Genomic DNA, 17,789 nt, shown 5'->3' with positions numbered 1-17,789 from the left:
AGCTCTCACTGACATGAACACTCTCTAGCCACACAAATAATGACTGTCATGGTTCTTCCCCAAAGTCCTGCAGGGACAAAAATTAAGATGATAGCAGATTGGATGGAACAGCTCTAAGAAAAATCAATAACAGTAACTGTAAAATCTAAAATTAAAGTAAGTCTGGTTTTGATGCTTTCAGTACACACGGTACATTAAATTTGGCATAAGCCCAATGGAACATGAAGTACTTGTGGACAATGTCTGCCAAGAGCCAGAAATACAGTACTTAGTCTTTAAAGAACAAACAGAGAGCCTCAGTTCATTTCTACTTTATGCATCTGAAAAAAAATTAAATCAAGGTGATCTTTCTGAGGGAACACTTGCATTAAATCTAATTGGCATGCTTTGTGCAATGCTGAATGGAACTCATGCCCATTGGCAAAGAATCACTATTTGTCATTCTATAATCCCTTCCACTTGTGACAAAAGGTTACCAACAGATGTTAGACCTCCCCACATTCCAAAACACTGTGCTTTCCTGCTCAGCATCAGGTTTGTGCCTCACGTAAGCTTTCAGCCTGGTCCTCAGTCATGGTGACACTTCTGAACATCTGACACAGTGAAAGCAGAAGAAAAACGGGAAGCCTGAACTGAGGGAACTCAGGCTGCACTATCATTTTTTCACCCACCTTCCCATTTGTTGGTACTTCATTAGTTTACATGCCTCAAAGCAGAGCAAGGTTTGTAGCTTTAGTAGCTGAAGAGTTACTTGCATTTCTGTAGCAGACTCCAAACATTAACAAATTAAGAATCAACACACCTGTGAGTTCCTTACCTTTCTTAAAATAAGGACTAAAAAGAGACAAGCCTGACATCCATCTGGGGCTCTGGAGACATCCTGCACCATCTCAGCACACAGGTTCCTCTCCCTGCCATCTCCCATGTCCTGTGTTCTTTGCTAACTGAACAGGAGAGTGGAGCACAATTCCAGCTTTGTTATGGCTCAGCCACAGCCCTGCCTTGGGAAACTGGAGCAGCAAGAGAAGAAGAAATAGGCAATGCTACACTTGACACCAGCCCAAAGTGAGGCAAGAAACTCATGCCATCTCACTCTACATGTTAGCCAAGCGCTATCTGAATCTTTAAAGCTGTTATTTCTTGGTGATTGAGGTTATGAACTATATAAAGCAGCCAGATAAATGTGACTTTTACTCCTCCTCATTAACAGCTGTAAAATAATAGCAGAATTTCTACAATACTTGCTATTGTGGAGACTGTAAGACTCAAGAGACTGAAAGACATCGGACACACGATTATTTACATGATATATTCACTCCTCCCCATGCCTGATCTCTCTTGGCTTTAACCTAAGCATTAACTCTTCCCTCACCTTTTGGATCAGGCTCCTCTCTCTGCTCCTGTTTATACTTGGCAACTTGAATGAGTCCCTCCCCAAAGTTAGGGGAGTAAGAGAAAGGCAACAAAACTTTTTGTAATGCTTCTCCTCTCGAGGCAGAGGTTCCTCCTGCTGTCTATGCACATCTCAGAAGAGTGGTATATGAATACTTATTTCAGTGAGGAAAAAATTAAATAGCCCATATATATATTGGCACAGGAATTCAAAAGTAGTGGCTGTATCTAAGTCACAAATGCTTTGTAAGCCCACACTTTCTACTAGAGCACCCTGACCTTTCTCAGCCAGCAGTGAGAGGTACAAGAACCTACCCTATGTTCACATCTGCTGCTCAGAAACTCTCTAACAAAGCTAAAATACTGGCCACAATACTGACTGCATAAATATGCACACGTGCAAGGAAAAAAAAGAATAAAAATAAAAGCTATTTCTGCAGTTATTTGCCTGCATGATCAAGTTCAGTTCCTCAACTTCAGCAGGTGGCTGACAGCCTTAATACATTAATACATCACTTCTTTCAAAATAGACAAGAGAAAAACCCCCACAAAGCTGTTTCTCTCACCATGGTACACTCCAGCCCTCAGGAACAACCTTGAGCAGCTTACAGAAACCTCACCCAATAGGCAACAGCTCACGCTGCACCAAAAGGGAAAGCTCAACTGGAATGATATTTCACATCCACCAAATGCAGCACCTAATAAGTACTAAAACAACTGATGTGGGCTACCAGCAGCATAGCAGTTACCTTATTATTAAAGAAAAAACAAAAACAAAACCAAAAACCCAGTATGATGGATCCACCTAGCACAGGAATCAAGAGATGATGACTTGACCATGAAAGTCATCTAAGCACAAAGGGGTGATCACCTGTCTTCAGACTAATATGCATTACAATGTAATTTGTCTAAGGCTTGGTCTGCTAATCCCAGGGTATGAAGTGCAGTTATAAAAAATAAGATATGATATGTGTGTGTGTATATATATATATGTACTTATTAAAACACAATCTTTGAACTTTAAGAGACACAAGGACAGCAGACTGGAGCAGGAAGCAGTGTTTATCTGAAGTGTCAGCACTACCATCACAAATCTGCCTCAACATTATCACATGAGAAAAAGAACAAATGAAACATTAAGTGTCTGTTCTTGGGCCTTCTGGTTCTCTGCATTACCTACTGCAGAACTGTCACACCTTTGCCCTGTTAAAAAGCAGTTTTTTAACTGACTGTCTCTAAGTTTCAGGCCATTCAAGCTGGTTGTCTCCCAGCTCTTTATTGAAAGTACATTAAATAAATACCCCAACAATTAGTGGGTGCTGAAATTAGGTGTTACCACAATGGCTTGATTTACAACTAGAGTATTATCTTCTCCCCTTGTAACTATTCAACTGCACACACAGTGTGCTCATGCCTCTTGTGGGCATGATACAGTTTTTTGTGGACTACTGAAAGTAGCATCCTAAATCTGAAACCTAATTACCACAAAAGCTTGATCATGAAGATTAAAATAGCAGTATCAGTTGAACAGTCCATAACTCTGACTTCTCAAATATTAAGTCAACTACTCTAGTTTCTGACACAAGGAGGAACTCTCCCAGCTTCTATCAGAAGATTTTGTAGCATGTTCCTAAATTCAAAAGATGGCAGTTGTCCAGCAAAAAGGAGTCAGATCCAAATCCAAGAGGGAGCACATACCCTACCTCCAATATTAGTAAGGGCCAAAGCCACTTTACTCTCTTGTGCTGCAGCACAGAAGTTTAAAGTCATCTTCTGCTAACCTTAAAGTACAGCAGTAATCTAAACAAAGCAACTCAAATATCTACCTGCATTTACTTTCTTCCACATTGAGCACTCCTCAGAGTATTGGAAGTGGCTCAGGAAAAAAGTAAATCAAACCAAACAAAGAAAAAAAAACTAGTGGGAAATGACAGAGCTGACATTTTTAGAATATAGCAGTTTATCCCAAGAGGTGCATTAAAAAAGCAAAATGAGCAACAAGTTCTTTAAAAGTAAATTACTTATAGTAAGCCTCCATATATGATGAATTGTGCATTTTTACCTCTAAGCTCATACCAAATAAACAGTTCAGCTCCATGATCTGACATAAGGATCATTGCTTATTTTCCCTGTTGAAACTTGTGTTAAATCATGACTAAGACAATAATTATTCTTGTAAAAATATTGCATGGAACTACAACTGCTTTAGATAAGTGGAAAGGATATTAAGGTAGCGTAAGACAAAAATCTAAGTATACCTATTAACACTTAAAGAGAAGAGGAGCCTTGAGATTTCTTAGCAGAAATTCTTCAGGGGCCACCTTTATCATTTAACAAGAACAGTTTGTCTTAGGACAAAGAAAATACAGATGCAGTACCCAAGCTTGTATGATTTTACAAATCAAGTCCTTACTGTTTAATACTGCTAGACTATTAAAAGCAGAAGGATGTGGGAACAGAGAGAGTGGGCATTTCAGAAAGGCAAGATCTCAACACAAGGAAAGGAACTACAAACATATGGAAGCCTAAGCCTAACTTTGAGACTAGTTAAACCTTGCCTTACAGTGTCCCAAAGGATGTGATGTTTAAGGCTATGTGCAGGCTGCACAGGCACAGGAGCTGCCTTTCCTAAAGCCCACAGTTCTACCCAGGTGCCTTGCAAGCTGTTCCAGACATCACTGATGAATTCCTGGGCAAAGATGACCAGCTGAGTGAAATGTTTTCAGCTAGACCTAACCCAGAGATGCCAGTTTGACTGCCCTGACCCAAAGAACAATGAAGCCATTCGTGGTTTTGGCCCAGATCAAGGGGTTACCGTCCATGGGGATAAGCTGGAAGGGACAAACTAACCCAACAGCTGCAACTTTGCAGTTGTTCACTGCATGGTTCAGATAATTAAGCAGAAACACTGAAGAGACAAGCAGGACAGTGTGAGATGTACAAATCACATCACCAAGTTTCTTCTTACCATGCCTTCACAAATTCTTGCAGGCCTTGAGCTCCACCAATGTCAAATCTCAAGTCTTCTCAACAAAAACTAAATCAGTGCCCTCAAATTCACATTATTTTCCCTACCTTGTCTGTAAAGCAAGGAACAGAGGTACCCCAGCTCAGAAAAGAGCATTTTTAAGCATTTGTAGAAAACACAAAGGCTTGTATAGTTACAGAAACATTACAAACTTGAAATACAAGCAGCTAAGTACATCCAGACAGATGAATCAATTGGCAATGGAAGGAAAAAGCCCATTGATGGTGGTCTACTTAAAAGAAAATTTTGGCTAGGCAGGGATTTGTGCTTTATTACTTTTCTGGGTTTTGGTTGCTTTGGGGTATTTTTCTGGTTTTGTATCTTCAAGTCCTAGCTCCAACAAACTATCCCCTACAGAATCCTACTTTACTAACTTACTCCAAACCCATAACCTGCAAGTACCTACGCATTCATATATCCCAGTCACACAAAACCTCAATAAATCCACAAAATATTATCTAGTAGCTATTCATATTATCAACCACCCTTAATAATAACAAAAAAAATATTCCAGGTTTGGGCCTTTTTAACCACAGTCTTTCAATACCCTCCTTGCTGTTCACACATATGCACACACCCTGATGTAGCCAGACCAGCATCTCCCTGCCCCAAATATCTCTGTATTATTAAAAATAACTTCTCACAAGGAATGCTTTTCTCCCTTTTAAAACACATTTATGCAATTAACTTCTACAAACAAGGTTGGCACAGAAAACCATCTGGTTGGCATGGCTGTCTAGCCAACATCAAGGTAGACCAAGAGCATTTTGAGCCAGCATTGACACATATCCCAAGTCTTTTACAACATATACAGGTGAACAAGGAAAGTGAGTGTGAATTGAACAAATCCTCTTCCTGACAGGAATATAATTACTGGACCAGAGAAAGAGGTTTTGACCGCATCTAATCTAAAAACTGCAATATAGCTTTAATTAGAAGAGTAAAATTATAGGGTACTCCCACTCCTGAAACCACAGCCAGAAACTCACTGCAAGGTTTAGTCCACTCTGCTCTCGAGTATGAGATTCAAGCCCAAAATTCAGCATTTACATAAGTACCATGGGTGGCATTCAAGTCACTGTGATTAAATCCAGCAGCATGGATTAAAACCAAGGTCAGCAGATTAACTTTTATTACCTGTTCCTGTACTGAGCCGTGCTCCTGCATGGCAGGCTCCAGAGGATACCATCAATCCTTAACCAAACACTCCCACCCAGGCACTGCATTCAGCCTCAACCAAACAAGCTGCTGACTCGTTCACACTTGAGCCCACGTCCCCAAATGCCACCTCACACGCCAGCCAGGAGACATTGCTGGAGCAGGACTGGTACTCATGAGCACCTACCTACAGCACAGGGTGCCAGCAGGGGACAACAGCTTTCTCCTGCAAACCCTGTAGTTTCCAGTCAACTATTTCACAATCCCTCATCACTACCGGGTTATTCCAGAAAGGTCACTTTGAGCAGCTAGGAACATTTGGTGCTCCAAATCACGTCACATGGGTCGGCAAAAGAAGGCCATGCCACAGGGCTCACCTAGGCAGCCCAAAAGCTGTGCACTCACTCGTGCAAAGCACTCAAGAACCTCTGCCTACCTGAAGAAAAAGCTTATTTTCAAACCAATAAAAATACAGGATACTTGTGAGATGTGAGACAACATACTCATAGCGTGCAAGACTCATTTTTCTGCAAATCAAGTTATTGTCAAAGAGTTTTTACTGCTTTTAGCAGAAGGCAGAAACAAGTAGTGCTTTCTTTTTTTTTTAAGTTTCAGGAGGAATTCTAGCAGGAAAAAGCTTCCATCTTTTTTAAATTGAAAGGCAGGCTTTTTAATACATACATTCAAACATTTTAAAGAAGAATCACAATCACTTGTAACTACTAATTGCCATTACAAAATGTTAAGGCCACAACAAACGTGCCATGATGCTACCCTACTGCCCCAGCCCACCCCGAGCAACCACTGGAGAGCCTACAGCAGCACAGGGACAGGGAAATGCATCCCACAACCTGCCCACCACCTCCTGAGGAGCACAGAGCCACTACAGTTTTGCCTGACACGATTTTTCATAACTAAATTGCTATTTGACTTTGTTCCCCATGAATCTTTTCACCCAGGTAGACTAACTGGGCCTGACTGGAGGTGCAATATTAATTTTAGTAGGACTGGGGAACCACAATAGCAGAGTGACACTTCTTGGTGCATCCTGCTAACCGGTAGATTGAAAGGAAACAGAAACAAGATCAGATGGAAACATGCTCACTTTTTTTCCACTGAAACTCAGCAGCGTTCAGCAGTGCTCGACCTACTTCCTATCCCATGTCTTTGCTGTCACTTCCTCTGACAGTTTGTCAGCACGCTTGCGAATCTGGAGATTAAGGAATGAATGTCTGGGAGGCAAAGGAGCTGGACTTTTTCATCCTGATGTTCAGTCAAAACTTTTACAATCTAACCAGCAAGGAGCACGGTGACCAGCCAGCAACAAGTACCTCCAATTACTGGCATCCAGCAGGAATTGCTAATCAGCTGTGTAATTTCACTTACAAGTATGCACTTAAAGGTGACTGATTTCTTATGAAATACCCTCATTCTCCCTTTTTTTGCTCAGGGCATGGATTAGCATCTACAAACAGCTTTGGGTTTTCCACTTTCCTGTATTCCAGAGTTCCTGTCTGAAAAGACATTTTATATCAAAAAATACTTGTAATTAGCTCCTTTCAAATGAATAAGAGTTTAAAATACCACTGGCTCCAAGCACATGATCCTCTATTTTGTAACTACAAACTCAGCCACTAGCTGTAAATGCTGAAGTGAAAGGATCCTGTTTTCCACGCCTGGTTTTTATTAAGAAACCAATATTGCCTCCAAAATACAAAACGGTTGTAGCAAAGGTAGTATATTAAATTTTTCTTTAACTGGAATTACCCTAGTAGTTACTCAAAATGTTAATTTCTAAGATGAACACTAGCACGGTGACCTGCTGTGTTGAGAAATACATTCCAGTGTTTAGTAAGAATGGAAACATTCATGAGGCACACACACGACTTTACTCAGCGCGTAACAGTAGGTGCTCCTACATGTTTAATTCATTTGAAATAGGAGATGTTGAAGCTTAAGGTACCCAGTAGCAACCTACATACAACCAAAATGCATTCCTAAAGCTTTCTGCCAGGCCATTCACACGACTTCAAAGAGTTAGGACACTTCTCTTGCACAGCAGCAAGAGCGCCTAATTTTCCAACTACCAATGCTCAATTTTCAGCAAGCCATGCTTTTTCATGGGGGAAAGGACTGTGGTGGAGAGGAAAGGGGGAAATGTCCTGGGCAGACGTCTAAACTTTGGCTCCACATTACTCACTCCAAAATTGTCGGCCTAAAACATTACAAAGCCGCACAGACCACACAACAACACATGCAAACGAAGATGTGGGCAGCCTGTCCATCTCCACTAACCTACAGGCGCCTTCTCGAACAAAAAGCAACTGAAGATGTGTCATCAACAGGTCATCTGGCTGCTTCTTTGTGGGAAAAAAAATTCGAAACGCTGCTGAACAGAAACCGGAAACGGCCTTTTTTTTTTCCCGGGTCTCCCCCCCGCCTCCCATATGCGTTCAAAATGAAAAAAAAAACCAAAAAAAACCTATCGTCCTTCAGATGTAGAAGCGCCAGCTTCTAGCTAGCTGAAAGGCTTTGTAATTTTCCTTACTAAGTAGAGTGTTTTCAAGACAGAGGAGTCCCAGAAAAAAATACCAAAAAGGGGTGGCCTGTAAGGCCAGAAACACCAGCATTACAGCCAGACTGCTTTTTGCTCGCATGTATTCCAGAAGCTGCATTTTGCAGAGGTGAAGTAGCTGCAGTTTTCGAGGTGGCATTTAAAACAAAAACAAGAGGGGTAGGGGGTAAGAAAAATGCTTCCGGTATAAAAACGTAACTGCTTTAAAATATACCCTTTATCAGAGGAAAATTATTCAGCTAAAAACACAACTGTTCCTTCTCTCCCTTCCTTTTGAATATCTTCTCTATAGCTGTTGCAGGCAGAAATGTCCCCCTCGTACTAGATCGTGAAAACATATTATTTAACTAGGTGAAAACAAGAGTGAAAAGAAAAACCGGACACAAGTTGCGCTGGACGGCGGGCTGCTCACAAAAGAGCCAAGGCTGAAGAGATGGGAGAGAAACCCTGCAATTCCCCCAAGAATCTTAAAATTAAAGACATAACTTACCCACCGCCCAGCTAGATTTTTCCAGAGTAAAACATCATCAAATTTGGAAGAGCTAGGGATTAAAAAAAAAAAAAAATCCAAAGAAAAAGAAGCAGGCTTTCCCAGAAAGATCTTTCAGGTTAACAGCAGCCAAACAAAATCCCCCTTTGTTTTGTTGTCACCCGCCTGCGTGCTGCTCCCATTCCGCGCTCCGGCACGGGAGCCTGCGATCAATGGACTTGGCGGGAGGCGGGGGAGAACTCATTCTTACCCCCAAAAAATACACACATACCACCGCCCCCGCCAAAAAAAACCCCATCCACCCCCGAATTCAACAGAACCCTCGTGTTCAAGTATGGAGCGACTTTTTTTTTCCTATTTTTTTAAGTGATGTTTTTCCCGAGGGCAGACGGCTCGGCAGCCGCTCATGACAAAGAGCTTCCCCAGCACATTCAGCCCCAGAGCGGGGCGAACTCCGGGTGGGTGGGAAGCAAAAAAAAAAATATTAAACAAAAAAAGACCAAAAAAAAAAAAGGCAAAATAAAACAAAAGAAGACAAAAACTTCCCAAACCCCGGTGGGGGAAAAAAAAAAAAAAAAAAGAAATGAACGGAGAATTATTTTAGGACCAACCACAACAAGGGAGCCCTGCGAGGCGCAGTACAAAGCGCGCAGGGCGGCGGGAGGGGAGGCAGGGAAAGGGAAGGGGCAGGCCCCGGGCAGGCCCCCCACCCCTTCGGCAGCGGCGCGCGGATAGGGCTGTGTCGCGACAGGCGCGATACTCACCGCGGGGAGGAAGGAAACGCGCAGAAGAGGCACTCCACGCCGGCAGGCCGGGAGCGGGGGGAAGGGGCAGCCTCAGCCTCCTCACGGCCGCGCGGAGGGCGATAGTTCCCACTGGGCGACAAGGGGAGAAGCCTCAGAGCGCTCACCTCCGACCGGCAGGGCTCCGGCGGGTCGGTGCTGCGAGCCACAGGCGGGGAGCAGCGGGAGCAGCTGCCGAGAAGCGGCCGCGGAGCTGCAGGCGATGCTGATGGACGCCGCCGGCTCCGCCGCCCTCACACCGACTGCCGCGCGCCGCCCCCCGCCCCGCCTCACCGCGCGCCACACTGGCGAGGCGGGGCCGAGCCGGGCCACGCCCCCTACCCGCCGCGGGGCATGGCGGGAGTTGTAGTCCCGTCCCTGCGTGCCCTGCTCACCTGTGTGCAGGGGTGTGTGTGCAGGTGTGGGTGTGTGTATGCAGGTGTGTGTGTGTGCAGGTGTGTGTGTATGCAGGTGTGTGTGTATGCAGGTGTGTGTGTGTGTGTGTGTGTGTGTGCAGTTGTGTGTGTGTGTGTAGGTGTGTGTGTCTGTGTCTGTGTGTGTGTGCAGGTGTGTGTGTGTGTGCGTGCAGGTGTGTAGGTGTGTGTGTCTGTGTGTGTGTGTGTGTGCAGGTGTGTGTGTGTGCGTGCAGGTGTGTAGGTGTGTGTGTCTGTGTGTGTGTGTTTGAGTGTGTGCAGGTGTGTGTGTGTGCAGGTGTGTGTGTGTAGGTGTGTGTGTCTGTGTCTGTGTGTGCAGGTGTGTGTGTTTGTGTGTGCAGGTGTGTAGGTGTGTGTGTCTGTGTGTGTTTGTGTGTTTGTGTGTGTGCAGGTGTGTGTGTGTGTAGGTGTGTGTGTCTGTGTGTGTGTGTGCAGGTGTGTGTGTATGTAGGTGTGTGTGTGTGTGTGCAGGTGTGTGTGTGTGCAGGTGTGTGTGTGTGTGCAGTTGTGTGTGTGTATGTAGGTGTGTGTGTGTGTGCTGGTGTGTGTGTGCAGGTGTGTGTGTGTGTGCAGTGTGTGTGTGTATGTAGGTGTGTGTGTGTGTGTGTGCAGGTATGTGTGTGCAGGTGTGTGTGTGTGCAGTGTGTGTGTGTCTGTGTGTGTGTGTGTGTGCAGGTGTGTGTGTATGTAGGTGTGTGTGTGTGTGTGTGCAGGTGTGTGTGTGTGCAGGTGTGTGTCCACTTTCCTGCTCTTTGTGCGCTGCTCAGCACTGAAGGCCCACAGAGTCCCTGGCTGCCTCTAAAGGAGTGTTGCCAGCAGGCTCCCTCCAGCTATTCTGCTCTTGTGTGACCCCACCTGGAATACTGCCTATGGCTCTGGTGTCCCCAGCATAAGAAGGACATGGAACTGTCAGACCAAGCCGAGGGAAGGTCTGTGAAGCTGATAAGAGAACTGGAGTGCCTCTCACATGAAGACAGGCTGAGAAAGTTGGGGCTGTTCAGCCCAGAGAAGATTGTGTGGAGAGCTCACAGCAACCTTCCAGTACCTGAAGGGGAACCTTCAGAGGAGCCAGAGAGTAGCAACAGGACAAAGAGTAATGGGTACAAACTGAAAGAGAGGAAGTTTAGGTTGGATATTAGGAAGAATTTTTTTAGTGTGAGAGTGCTGAGACGCTGGAACAGGCTGCCCAGGGAGGTTATGGATGCCCCAACCTTGGCAGTGTCCAAAGACAGGCTGGACAAGACCTTGAGCCACCTGGTCTAATGGAAGGTGTCCCTGCCCAGGGCAGGGTGTTGGAACTAGATGATCTTCTAGGTCCTTTCCAAATCTTTACCATTCTTCAATTCTACAATTCCATGTGTGCACATGTGTGTATGTATACAACATACGGTTATAGAAAAACGTATGTATGTATATATGCCCATATATATATATGCGTATATATATATATTTCAACAGAAAGACCCTTCTAGCCACATAAAGACTGTACTAATTGATTTTGCTCTACATTTTCCATAGCTTACGAGAAACCACATCCTTGATGTGGTCTTCAATTTTTTTCTAATACATGGTGAGAAACAGATTTTTAAGGGAAATGGGAATTTTTACCACCACATCATTCAGAAAACAACATGGTCCTGCCCTGGCACAACACACAAAATCAATGGAGATGCTTTCATAGTCATTCCATCATGAGCTGCTGAAGAATTATCCAGAGTCAGAAATATTTGTGGTGCCAGGGTGTGTAAACTCTACCAGTCATTAACCTGAGTTTCACTGGCCCTGGGGTTTCTAAGAGATTAAGAGATGTAACTTGAAGCTCCTAGATTATAAGAACAAAAGGCGCCTGGATGATCATCCCTCATGATCTCTGGTGTAAGCCTGCACATCCCAGAAACAGCTTTTTCCTCAAAGGCAGTATTCTTTTAAAACACCTGAGATCAAAATAGTCCTGATGGTAAATTCACCACACCCCAGCTTTTGGTGGCTGCTGTAAACAAAGCCCAGTGTTAAAACTGAGCTCTCCTCAGAGCATTTATTGGTTTGCCTTTGGATTTGCTGTAACTCTGTGCTCCGTGCTCAGCAGCTCGTTATTCCCTGCCATATTTCCAACCCAGGTATTTCCAGCCCTCTGATCGGGGTGCACTTTAGTCCCTCTTTGCTGAGTTCCTGGATCCCAGCATCCTTCGCTATGGAGCGAGTCAGACCCTCACCCCTGAGCAGGAGCGTGTCCTGCATCTCCCCATAGCTGCTGGAGGTTCCCACGGGACTCAGGCACAGGGAGAACGGAACACACGTGCAGGCACGTGGCAGATGGGTGGCAGGTGACAGCAGTGCAGAGGCATGGGCGGAGAAGCTCCAGGCTCCAGCTCTGACATGGAAATCCTGCCTGGAGTCCCGCCTGCCAGGAAGTCACGGTCTCAAGGGGCCAGGGACCAGGCGCTTCCTTTCCAGAGATGGTGGGCAAAAGCTGAAGGAAATGGGATGGGGAAGAAGGCGAGGGATAGGTGGAGAAAGGCTGCAGTCATGGCCAGGCATGGTGCTGGAATGAGCGGCTGCTGCCGGGGCCCTGCGTGCTGCCCGACGCGCTCGGAGCTCTATGTGCAATGAATCACTCGCCACACGTGTGATGTAACACGGCAGTGGCAACAGATCTCATCATCATCCAATTTAATGGGGAAACTGGGGTGTGGAGAGGTGAATATTATGCCTGGGGCGTACTGAGACCAGATTACAGAGGGCCTCACGCTGCCATCCCATGCTCACTTTACTAAGCTGTATAGGAATTAGGTGCAGATGGCAGAAGCAGACATGGAATATGCTGAGGAAGGCCTGGGGGGACAGGATGAGCTTGGTATTCACAGTATAGAGCCTTGCCCCTAGCATTTGTGTCCTGCCACAATAAATAATCCCTCTTGCTGTATTGAATGGGGTCCCCTTCAGCTCCCAAGAGCTGCTCCAGGTTGCTGTCACATGCTGTGCTCTTCTGTAGCATCTGTTTATCACTTTGCTCCTTGGGAGGCTCTTTCCTGATTTTGCCTGGCCATACCACCCCTCTGCAGAAGATGAAATAACAGTGAGAGATTTCCAGCATCCCAGGATCCCTGCTGCAGCCTTGTCCCAGCTGCCTCCAGGATGAGTCCCGGGTGCCAGCAATGCCAGTGTTGAGCCTGGCCCTGTCTTGGGAGAGCACCTGCAGCCAGACCAGGGCTTGTGTCCCATTGCTGAGGGACCATCTTTTATTTAACTCTAAATTAGCACCTCCATGATGGATTTCTGTTTCATGAATTGGCCCAATCTCTTCTAATATCCATGCAAGCATTTATCCTTTGCACAACCCCCTGGCTCAGCACTGCTCCCGGTTCCCTTTTCATGTCGATCCTGCCTCAGGGTTCATTTCTTTCTCAAAGACATTTCAGAGGAAGCTTAAGAGACAAATCAGCATTACAAAGCATTCCTCTTGTAGGAGAAAAAATTTCAGAAAGCTTTTCTCTCCTTACTATAAAAAAACCCAAAAAGGAAACAGCTGAGTTTGGCGACTCTTTTTGGTATTTCCTTATATTTAACACATGTTCCTTGCTATGGAAAAAGGGCAATCACCACTGATGGCTTAAAGTTCTCCTCTGGAGAAGCTGGTGCTAAAAACTGGGCTTCAGAACTCAGCTCCTTGCTGGCAGGAAGCCTGGGGGCTGCTTTTTCCTCTGATCTTGCCATGTACCCTTGTACCATAAGCTTGTACCACTACATGGAGAGACAGCAGGAAACTGAAACATAAAATACTCAATATTTTGGAGAAGTCAAGCTGGACTGAGGTGACCCAGTACCATGGATAATTCATTGGAGAAGGAATGGTAGGTAGGTAGAGCATCACCTTTGCTGTCCCATCTCATTTCACACCGGTTTTCCCCTCCCAGCACTGAAACTTGGAGCTGCGACTCAGACAATTGGAGCTCTGAAATAATCTTTGATATTTAAACAGCTATTTTCTGTTTTCTGACAGCCACACACTGTTCCAGTGTTCGTGTGAACAGGCTCTCTGAGTCAGATGCAAAATAAAGTGACACATGGTCCCCTCTAATGTTCCCATCAGAGCACGTCTCGTCCTGTGATCTCACTGCAGCAGAGAGGAAACAGCGAAGGCTCTTGCCCAGGTTTCTGTGCTGCTCTTAACTGCATATGGCCCCAACAGCAACAGTTCATTCACACCTCACTGCCCCTGTCTATATCATTAAATAAAATGATCCCCAGCCAGAGTGGCTGGGCTGGGCTCAGGGCCATGCTGCTAAACGCTGTATCCATGAGCTAAAGCACCATGACCAGGCCACGACTCTTCAGTGCATCTCCTGGCCATGCCCAGATCGTTTTCCAGACATGGGCTGCCAAGTTCAACTGGCCAGGATACTTCACCAAGCACTCTCCAAAACCTTGGAGAGGCCCCTCATTCCTGGGGGAGAATGGGTGTCTCCAAGGGGTGTCCTTCCACTTCTAAACCAGCTGCCTCCCTGGGTTACCAAAGTGAAGCTCATCCAGCCTGTAGCATTCCAAGGGATTCCAAGGGATTCAAACCCAAGCAAATTTCATTGGGGACTGATGCTGCTGGGACTGAGCATGATGACAGGGTGCTGGGCAGCTGCTGGTGCCACAACATGCTGCAATTCCTGCCTGCGTGGGTAATCAGCGCGGCTCAGTGCCACGAGCTGTGATTAAGTCATTAGTCAGTTGCGTGAAAATATTTGAGATTACAAGTTGATGCTGAATTCCTTCTTGGAAGGGTTGAGGAAATTAATATTTAGCTCTGGTGGACACGAGATCAGAGCTTGTCTAACACAAGACATTATGCTGTCACCCCGAGCGCAGACCTGATCATCAGGTGCTGGGCTTTTCCAAAGGAGCGTGCTAATTCCTTGTCACAAACTCAGCCTTGGATTCATTAGGGGTTAATCATCAAGCTGTTGTAGAAAAATTGAAGCACCCTGAGCCTCCAGGTGATTCTTCTTTTCCATGCCCAGAGGTGGGCACTGGCACCTGCACTGCACTCAGGCAGAGTAAGGGGGGCTGTGCAATCATCCACAATCAATCAGGCCGATCGTGTGCACCAATTAAATTATGTTCTTCCACCAGTTCTTAGAAATGCAATTTGCCTTAAGTTAATAAGCAAACATCTACCCTCTCAAAGTGTATTTACAGAGCTGTAAAATCAAGGGGCACTTCACAACGGCAGCGAGGAGGGAGGGAGGGATGGAAGGAGCTGTGGTACCAGCACAGTGTTTAGTCAGGATGCTGCTGGAATGTCACAGGAGTCGGCCACCTGGATGGATATATGTGTCAATCTCCCTGACATAAGTGAATGAATTAATTATGTGGAACAAAAATTGTAGACCTTTCAGAGGACCTCCCTTTGAATACAACTGCAAAAGAGGAGGCTTAAGCAGAACATGAAGCCTCCTGCTGTCCCTTTACTGAGGACAGGATTGCACCCCATGGGCTCTGGGATATATTTCATTGCTTGTCCTTGAATGTGGATCTAGAGGGAAAGTTTGTTCAGCATTGGCAGTGATTTCTCCACCAGCTGTGCCCTACTTGGTGCAGTAAGCAAGACCTCCACCAGCAGCTCCCAGGTGCATCTCTTGGGTTGCTCAGGTGAGAGAAGGTGCTTGGCTGCTGCTCAGCATCACAGCTATCCTCCCATGGATCATGTGAACACACATCCCAGCTTTCCAGATAGCCAGTCTCAAAATTAAAGTCTTTCCCCCCACCTTCTTTTTCTTTTGTTGTTCTCTAAAACACGATCTCTGAAGCTGTCGTGTGGAAGGACACATGCATTTTCCCAGGGAGGGGGACATGGCAGCATCTCCCCCTCACCCAACCCACAGCACAGCCTGAAAAATATAGGAGGCAGGTGTTACTTGAGCAAGGCACATTGAAATGCCTTTAATGAGGCGAAATGAAAACACCATGCGTCGCTCACTACAGCTGCTGTATCAGTCTGGGGGGTGAAGTAGTAAGAAAATCAGTACATAATCAGCATGTGAGTGCTCCCAGCACCCACAGGATGTGTCCAGTTTATAGGCTGGTTGAAGAAACAAAACACATTTCGAGTCCTTGAAAGTTCACAAAACCACAGATGTATATAAGTTTTTGCTTGCATCCAGTTTACCCAGCCAATGCTATCTTTTTTTCTTTTTTCTTTTTTTTTTTGTCTTTTTTTTCTCGCCCTCTGCATGTCATGGGAAAAATCCTCTGCTCTCTGCCTGAGAACTCATCTGCCAGAAGGCCTGCTTGTTGTAGCTATGATTTAAGCCACATGAGCTGGCTGCGTGGTAACAGAGTAATACTTTTCCTTCGGCTTTCTCACTCAAACAATATGATTAACACAGTGCTTTCTGGATGGCTTAAGTCTGTCAATCCAAGGAAAAAGTCAAAGGGAAGGAGGCCACCATGGGCTCTGTCAAAACAAGGCTTGTTTAATGATTGCTACAGGGAGATTCGCAGCCAGGACCTGATTGAAAGTCCCCCTGAGGCCAGGCTGGCACAGCCACCTTCAACCCTTCTTTTTGAGGGTTGTGAGATGCCTACAGCAAGTCCCACAGTGGCCTGGCTGTGGCTGGGCTCACCTGGTCTTTCCTGGGCAGCTCCAGCAGCACCCAAAGGGAGGCTTGGACACCAGTGGGGACATGGGTAACATTTTTGGGGGAGGAACTGAAAGGCTCCTACCAACTACAGAGGTGCTGGGCAATGAGCTTCCAGTGTTGTATTCTGAGCATTTCAAATCTCTCATGTTCCACATTTAACTGGGGGTCCTATGGGACAGGGCTACAAGCAGCTCTTGATGTTTCTTCTCTAGACCTGCCAGCGTCCACTGTGTTTGCTCCTCCTCTGGGGCCTGCATCTGGATCCTACCAAATGGTTTGGGGTTTCTCTTTGCTTTTAAGGATACTGCTGGAATTTAGAGTTGGTATTTGGCCATTCGTAGCCATGTTTCCTGGACTAACATGACTGATATCAAAACCCTTTGCTCTCAGCAGAAGGATCAAAACATTTCCTGGCAATGCTCTTTAATTTGTATTTACAGTCACTGAACTTCATTTGGCATGATCTTGTCCTTTCAGCTGGGAAAGCTTCCCCCCTTCAGCCCCTCAGTTTTACTTGGGCTCTCCTGAAGGAAATCACTGGGGTGCTGTAGAGGAAAAAGCCCTGTTCTGAAGATGCCTGCAGGCTTGGGGTATGGCAGCCTGCTGCAACCCAGAATGAATCAGAGCTGTGAAAGCACAGGCTCGCTAGCAGGAGCCAGCATCCCACCTTCCTAGCAAGTGCTCAGCTCTGCCTGCCCACCAGCCACGACTCTGGGGGCTCCACTGTGTCCAGCATCATCCTGAGGAAGATGCAACAGCATTCAACCCACTCCTGGTGGTCTTTGCCAGAACCCCACCACGACCAAATGGCCTCTAATGGCTTGGTGATGAATGGCCCCTAATTCATATTGGCTGTGTCTATGACAATGAAATAACCCATTCCAGTGCCTCAGCACCACTTTGAGCAGGCTGGTGACCTCAGGTACTGACCAGACATGGGTAGGAAGTGGTGTGAGCTGGAGACCACTCAGAGGCAGCACTTTGGATGCGGTTACCTCGTCTGGGGCTGCAGCAGCTTTGACAGCAGCAAGACATTGCCAGCTGGACTCAGGACTGAGAAGCCACGCACAACACACTTGATTTATTATTATGATTTTTTATTATTTATTATATTTGTTGTCTTTGGGGCTTGATGATGGCCCAAAAGCCACTGGTGTAACCCAAGCTCATGCTCCTCCTCAGTGCTGGCAACACTGATGCTCCTCGGGAGGAGTGACCAATGTGATGCTCACCAAGCCAAGGTTCATAGCCATTGGAAACAAGGCTTTCCCAGGAGGAAAACTAGAAAGTGGAAGGGC

General features: G+C 45.8%; 1 protein-coding gene across 3 annotated transcripts in view; it reads right to left on the bottom strand.

Moving 5' to 3' along the window:
- PELI1 (pellino E3 ubiquitin protein ligase 1) overlaps nucleotides 1–9,663 on the bottom strand; it is a 42,836-nt gene extending 33,173 nt beyond the window's left edge. For 2 of the 3 annotated variants that reach the window (XM_036380630.2, XM_036380631.2), the window contains exon 1: nucleotides 9,408–9,642. The gene's annotated coding sequence lies outside the window, so the exon portion shown is untranslated. Of the gene's footprint in view, nucleotides 1–9,407 lie in introns of all 3 variants that reach the window. The other variant, XM_054514352.1, reaches the window with a different exon arrangement.
- Nucleotides 9,664–17,789: the final 8,126 nt, after the last annotated feature.

This window comes from Molothrus ater, chromosome 3 (genome assembly GCF_012460135.2).
Source record: "Molothrus ater isolate BHLD 08-10-18 breed brown headed cowbird chromosome 3, BPBGC_Mater_1.1, whole genome shotgun sequence".
NCBI lineage: Eukaryota > Metazoa > Chordata > Aves > Passeriformes > Icteridae > Molothrus > Molothrus ater.
Note: the sequence above shows the minus strand (reverse complement) of the source record. Positions and strands in the feature narration are given on the sequence as shown.